The sequence below is a fragment of the Parasteatoda tepidariorum genome, chromosome 8, assembly GCF_043381705.1.
Source record: "Parasteatoda tepidariorum isolate YZ-2023 chromosome 8, CAS_Ptep_4.0, whole genome shotgun sequence".
Taxonomy (NCBI): Eukaryota; Metazoa; Arthropoda; class Arachnida; order Araneae; family Theridiidae; genus Parasteatoda; species Parasteatoda tepidariorum.
In genome coordinates this window covers 9,291,103-9,299,014 of record NC_092211.1, presented here as the reverse complement: position 1 = coordinate 9,299,014, position 7,912 = coordinate 9,291,103, and the positions used below count along the sequence as shown (strand labels likewise).

Genomic DNA, 7,912 nt, shown 5'->3' with positions numbered 1-7,912 from the left:
TTTTCTTTTTTTATGTATTTATTTTTTTTCTAGCAGAGGATAGTCTACTTTACTCGTCTGTCAATTAATACTAATAATATATTGGATTTTTTGTTAGTTAAAAATAGTTAAGTAAAAAATGTTACAATTGACCCCACTCTCCCCTACCCTACCAGAGGATATAATTATAAGGCTAATAGGGGGCCCACAATGTGGCACTACAGGTTACTATGTATGTATCACTTGATAATTTTACATAGAATCTTATAGTGCGTCTAATAACCTTATATTCTTCCACTAATGTGAAATTTGTGTGTGTGTTTCAGGTTGTGTTGAGGCCGTGAAGTGACTGTCGTATCCGATGTGAGGATCTCTCTCCCAGGATACACAACGGAGAATTGTGATAGAAATCGCAAAATAAGGAAGACCTACTTTTTACCGTTAGCCGACTCTTCTATCTCCTTATATTTGGTGCTGCTACAGAACGATTTTCTTTGGAATAAAAAACAAAAGCAGCGCTACGTTCTTTTTTTTACCATTTTTCATCGAAATTGCTCTTCAAAAATCTCTCACAAACGAGCCGCCTTCTCTTGCCAACAATAATGGACGAGATTTTTTTTTACGATATCCACAAAATTTTATTTTGCAAATTTATGTTTTTAAAAAAATTGTGAAGACAGAGGTGGTTTTTTACCTCTCATTTCTGCTCTCATATTTTCTAATCTTTCAAATTTAACACAATCTATTTCTTACGAATATTTTTTTTTTAATTTTAAAAATAAGCAAAGAAATAAATGAAAGGAAATACGAAGAAATTCTGGTTCTTTTTTTTTATATGTTTTACTTTGTAGAGAATGGCATTCTATTTTTATGATGGTTGTAGAATTCGTAACAAGCGGCCCATCTAACTTTTTATGCCTGGAACTGAAAATGAAATCAAAAGAATAAACTATCCACAGTTCTTAAAAAATACTTTGTAATTTTTCAAAATTTAAGTCCTTATTACAATTGTTTGAACTTATTAAAATGTTTAGAAAGTGGAAAGCTGCTATTTCTTATTGCTGGAAGCTTTTTTTTGGAAAAAGAAATTTCATTCATTTATTTTAAAATTTTGAATCGAAAATTTCTTTCATAAATCAATTTTCGGACGTCAGTTATCAATAACCAACTCTGTAAAATGTAATTAAAAAAATTACATTGTTTTTAGCAATTACTGAAAAATTATTTAAAATTTACTTAATTATTATTTATCACAAATCAAATTTTAATTACTTTTAGTAGCCATCTATTGCTGTTCGAGCGTTTATAAGGAGCGTGCGTGGGGATTTCCATAAAAATATGCTCAACATGTTAAAAAAAAATAAAGTAAACATTTTGTTGTTTATAGCAAGAGAATGCGGCGGGCTCTTTGATGTGCGAGAGATGATTTTTAACGAATGGTTGTATGTGCCTGTACAGAGACATCAATTGCATCAATCAGTAACTGGATCTCTTTTGCTCATGCATCTCAACTCTACATGCCTGCTGTCGTCATTCTTATGTTTTTATTATATCTTTCAAAACGGACAAAAATCATATCAGTTATTTATTTAAAACTTTTATACTGCATTGATACTAAAACTCGGTACTTGTGTGTATTGGCGACTGTTTTTCTGAGTTGTCGCCAACACAAACTCTTTAACCAAATAAGTGCTGTAATTTAGTGACGTACATATAATATCGATGTCTAACATTCTATCGCAAAATGTTTCAGTAACGCTTAATTTATATTATCTTTACTTGTTACCCCCCAAATAAACATTCGGATTAATATCTCATTCTCTTTACAACACTAATACTTTTCACAAGATTTTGCGAAGTTTTTTTTTATACATTTTTATATACATTTAAGATTTATAAAAACGACAAGTTGGAAACTTAAAAATTTCAATAAACAAATTCCGTATTTCAGAGCATTATCTAAGACTTAAAAATTGAATATATTTGCGATTTTCAATGGCATTTGTCGTTACTTCGCATAGACTCCATATTATTGGATTTAACAATGCTGGTGCCCTCTTCAAAATCGTTTTTATTTTCAAAATCGTTTTCATTTTGTGCTCTTCAAAATCGTTCTTATTTTATAAAGAAGTCATACAGTTACTTGAGGAAATACTCGTTTGTGTATCCGTTCTATTTGCAGTAAAAGCATTTAATAATAAATGAATGATTTTTGTTTACTTCTAACTCGTTATGGAACCATTGTTGGGTGTTATAAAGTTTATCAAAAACAAAACTGTTATTAGTTTTGAAAGCTATGGTGAAGTGCAATTTGTTATTTAAAATTTTAAATACTTTTTCTCACAAATGTTATGACTTTGTATGCACACCGTTTCGATTTGTCAAACCAGAGGAACGTTGTTATAACCCAAACAGTAGCGACAACACAATTAATGAAATAATTCTACAAAAATGTTCTCCATTTTATAGATTTACTTTTAAATGTGTCTTTATTTCAAAATTTGATGTTTTAACCAACTCAGTACTTACATTTAATCACATTAATAAGCATTTTCACTCTCAAAAGATATATTCGATATAAAACTTTATGGTAAAAATACATTTGAGGGTGCCCCCTTGGCAAATTGGCGATTTTTGTTTGGCGCCATTCCTCTTTGCGCGGAGCACTGTGCAAACAGAAATGGCGGCCAAAACATTTTGAAATTTCAATAAAATATTGAAAATTTCAATAAAAAATCTTCCAAAACTTAATAAAACTGGAATGAACACAATGTAAGCAAAGTTAATAAACCCAATAAGATGCATTTTGAATCGAAACAAAAATTAATGGAATAAGCACAGAAAAAAAGGGGAAAAAATCGACTCACTTTATTTAGCTTGAAATCTAAACCAATCAGAATCACGATTGGGTTTCCAAAAAAAAAAAGACTATCAACGTTCCCATCAATAAAACAATATCGCCCAGCTTGGCGAGAATCAAGGGGCACCCTCATATATTGTCTAATGAATTTGACCATAGATTTATTCATTTTTGAAAGTTATAGATTAGTCTCTTTTAATAATTTTCTCCAAAAACACTGATAATTTTAGTTTCAAAATACATAATATTTTTCAGCATTGTGTGTGAACATTTTGTAATGTGTTAATCATAGCATAATAGACAATTACCTGGATTAGAAAAATAATCATTTGAACTTGAAAAAAAAAAGTATAATCTGAAGAACACAGAATGTGTACTCGATGAGAAAAAATAAATTAGTTTGCACAGTGACGAAACTTATAATAATTTATATAGGGAATGTTTCTTATCGTCATTTATTATAAGTTTTCATTTATTTATTTTTTAAATTTTACTATAAATGTTAAGACTTACCTCTCACTTTTTCTCTCTTCTTTCTTCCTTTTTTTCATTCTACTTTTGAAAGACGCGAGCTCGAGTTTATAAAATAAGTCTGGAAAAAATAAAATTTTTACAACAATGGATAAATAATCAATATTTAAAGCATAAAAGGTGAAAAAAAAAATCAGGAAAAAGCTTTTAAATTTGCAATAACATTCGAACGAATGGAAACTTCTGAAAAATTTACAAATTACTATTACAAACTGCTATAACTATTTAATGAAAACGAATTTATCGATAAAATTTATACAGAATTTAGAAAAAATTTCGAAATTTCGTATACATGCGTCACAGATTTTCTATGTGACCTCCCTTGGTCACACGGGTAACATCTAGGCGGTATTCCATTTCACGCTATACATTTTGAAGTACTTGTGCAGTCACTGACGCAAGTGTTACTTTTCCTTTTGCACAAACATCCTATACCATCAGTGTTGCCAGGTGCCGATAACCGTTCACTCCCAGATGGTGTTGTAAAATCCACTAAAAAATGTAAATTTTTTTTAAACTTAATGTATAAGTATTAAAAATAGTACAAAAGTTAAATAATGTATAGAAAACGTTGCTTTAATACTTTTTAATATTTTATTATCAACAAATTAATTTTCTTTTATATTTCAATCGTTACACTATCTTTAAGTTCTACTAAAATATTTAAGATATTTTTTTAATGTTTTTTGACTCGCACATTTTTTCATAAATATTTTATTATCAACGATATTGTCTTTTTAATATTTTAATTCTAACATTATGCTTAAATTTCTGATTAAATATCCAACATATTTTCGTCAATACTTTCTGATTTGTATATGTTTTCGCTGTTAAACATTTTTAACATAGAAGAAGTAGGTACGAAATTTTGTCAACCATTAGAAAGTTCATATGGAACGCGCAAAATAGCATCAGCTGTAGTTATTGGACAGTTTATTTCTCAATTTGTCTTTAATAATATTTAATATGGAGAAACATCTCTCCACAGCTGCATTTGAAATCGGAACACATAATAAAGCTAAAACAAGAGTCGAGATAAATAAACTTAAGTCGAGAATCGAGCTACGTAATAACTTACTACATTCAACAAAGGGGTTAAGTTCTAAAATTAAATCTTTATCTTTTTGTTTTGATTTAACATATTGATTTTCATATTACCATCTCACACATTCAGTTATAAAATTTGATATTAGAACGTAACCAAAATGAAACTAGTAAAATTCACAAATAACCCTAAAAAAAAACCCTAAAAACAAATTCCTCTAAAATACCCACTGAAGGTAAAAAAATCCCCTTAAATTTAGGGGGAAAACCCCTAATCTGGCAACACTGTACACCATCTGCGTATGTTGTTCCCATTTGAGGTTTTTGATTGTCTCACCATTTTCACATGCGCAGGATTCTTCTTCACTGCGTCTGCGCCTTACGTAAAGAAATTTAGAAGTTCAAACAACATTTTATGTGAATCTTGTCTATAAATTATTTTTCATTAAATAGTTAAGCTGCTTATAAACACTACAGTTATTTTTAATTACCCTGTACTATCTTGAATAAATTAAAACAAAATCGGGCAAAACAAACATTCACCAAAGCAACTGTGTGATTGTTGACCTGTGGAAGTCAACATTCTCATTTTGTATAAGCTATGATTACTTTTAAATTCAAATGTAAATGGAAAATCGCTTTTACTGAAAAGCAATGATTTCAGAAATTGCTGTATTTCATCAAGTTGANATGATAGATAGATGGATGGATGTTAACAATCACATAGTCGCTTTGGTAAATGTCCGAAATATATACTAGATCTAGTTAAGTGCCACTGCCAGATATACATTTACCCAGTTTTTTTTTAAAGATTCAGTGGCCCTGTCCAGTAGGCATTTAATAGTTACTCTGAACACTGATGTTTCTCCTAATTTATCCTCAGCAGATATTAAAATGTCGAGTAAATATAATAATATCAACGAATAAATTAATGTCACATTGGATATAGCAAATATTTTGGACATTCATTAAAGCTACTATGTGTGATTGTTGACATTCGCTGATGAAAGTATATATTCTCTCTTTGAGTGTGTATATGTGTGTATATATGTGTATGTGTGTGTGTGTATATATATATATATATATATATAATGTGTGTTGATATGATACACTGGTTTAATCGGTTACGTGATAATCCGATTATTAGATCAAAATTTATTCCGTTTTGTGCACTGTACATCATCAATTTGCAAATGTGTTAAAATCAACTATTTAAACTGGAAAATCCCGAACCATTTTGATTTCCTTTTTCACTCCTTTTTAGGCATTCTCTTTCTAAAAAATGGCATTTTTTTGGATTATAAAAAAATCGTTATTTTTATCGAAGCTGAAATTAGTTTTAATAACTTTTGCGAACGTTTGATGTCCCAACACTGCGAGCAATTTTTCACAATTTTGAAATAAAAGTGTTTATTAATATGTTTGTATTCGACAAATTATTTATTGAATACTATGGTAAGAATGTATTTCTCCATGCATTCTGAAAAATGTTAATGTTGTGAGAACTTTTTTTACTGTGTCCCAAATTGTTTGTAAATTAAATTTTTATGCTTTTCTTTTGAAATGAAAATAAATCTTTTCTTTTTTAGGAAAGATCAATTTTTGGAATTTTCCAGTTGATTTGTCAAGAGTTAATATTGGTGTACCAAATATTATTGAAAAACAGAAAATCGAGAAAATTACGAATTTAAAAAACATCATAACTTAATTGTTTTAAAAAGTTCACAACTTTAACAAAAACACACACAACTTTACACAATTTGTGCTTTTTTTTAATAATGTGAGGGATTTAAAATGGTTTTAATTGTGAAACAATATTTATTTGCACTTTTTCAAGCCAGCACTTCCGAAAGCATTAATTCCTTTCAAAATTATTAAGGTTTCGAAAATTTCAACGCTCTATATCACTAAAAAAATAACTAACTTTTTTTTTACGTCAATTGACTTCTTTTATTAATTTCGAGAATCTTAAAATTTATTCTCATACATAAATATAGCTTTCAAATAGAGATCTTTAAAATATAAGAAATGTAACTTTGTGTTTTTCCATCTCTCAAAAGAAAATTGTCTTTATTTATGTACATAAGCTTTGTAAATAGAATGGTTCGTTATCTGGTAAATCCTGTTTTTTCCCTTACAACTCCTTACTGAAACCTACTGCCGTGGAAGAAATATCAGATTTTTTTTGTAACCATGGTAAGGAGTATGGGGAAAGTGTAGAGAGTGGAAAAATCGAGTCATCTCTAGACGTCTATTCTATTTACAAAAAGCATTATAGATATACTATTCCATGTCATTTTCAGTCTACAGAATTTATTGCAGAGATATTTTCTCTCCTCTCTATGGTGGCAACAGTCATGTAATAATGATGATAAAACATTCAAAGTGGTTATATAAAAAAAAAGATGTGTGACGTCAGTCTATAATGTACAAAGGTTTGTAATCAAACAAAATATGAATTTCATTTCAATCTTGTAAAATTGTAAAATAATGAAGAATAAATTTTCAATATGTATATACATCATCATTTATTTGAGTAACAAAACTGATTCATTGCAGCAATTAAATCCACTTTGGTGAACCTACAACATAAACCTCGTGCCACTAAGCGGCATGTGGTAGATTTTACGATGGCAATACATACTGAATTATTTTATTTACTCTCTGAAAAAGAATGAGAAAAAAAACTCCAATTCTCGGGGTTATCTTAAAGCGAATTCAGAATAAAAAAATTAAAATTTCGGATTTTATTGTTTAAACTTTGATTGTAGTAATCAACTTTAAAATTTTTAGGATTAAATCCAAGCAACTTTGCATAAAACAAAATTTATCTAATAAAAGCACATTTAAAAAAAAAAAATTGCAAATCCTTGAAGAAATATTTTTTAACTTTTTTCTTCCAAATTTAATTTTTACTCTAAATTTAAAATTTTTCCAAGGACAATTTTTTCCCAAATTTTTACCATGTTTCTTTTTATTTGAAAGAAAATTAAAATAAGGACATTTTAGTTTCTTGCGTATGTATTTATTATAACACCGTTTCACCCTTGTCAGCAAATCACAACATTTTTAGGTTATTGAACAACTCCTTATTTTGAAAGTAGAAATGTTGATCGAACACAAATCTCCTACCCCCCCCCCCTTTCTTTTGAATTTAATCTCAGATCACATGAGCTAAAGGGAGGGGAAATAAGCGAAGTAATTTGGGAGATAGTTATCTCTATTTTTAAAAAAATTAGAAAGTGGAGCAGGAACTGTAAAAAAAAAAAAAAAAAAAAATTTACAAATAAGCTAAAGTGAAAGCGAAGAAAAAGAAGGAAAAAAAGAAGGTTTGGGGTGGGGTAGTGCATATTTTTTTGTAAAAAGGGGGTAGATAAAGCGCAAAAGCTTTTCAATGATCGTTGCAAAAGTGATGGGGCCCAATATTACATCTCCCTCCTCTTTTTTCAATCTCCAAATATTGTTATTCGTTCAGCTACCCCTTCCCCTCCAAGCGAG

General features: G+C 29.0%; 1 protein-coding gene across 3 annotated transcripts in view; it reads left to right on the top strand.

Annotated features, from left to right (window-relative positions):
• LOC107447594 (uncharacterized) overlaps positions 1–5,105 on the top strand; it is a 140,431-nt gene extending 135,326 nt beyond the window's left edge. For all 3 annotated transcript variants that reach the window (XM_071184655.1, XM_016062535.3, XM_071184654.1), the window contains exon 5: positions 306–5,105. The gene's annotated coding sequence lies outside the window, so the exon portion shown is untranslated. The remainder of the gene's footprint in view (positions 1–305) is intronic.
• Positions 5,106–7,912: the final 2,807 nt, after the last annotated feature.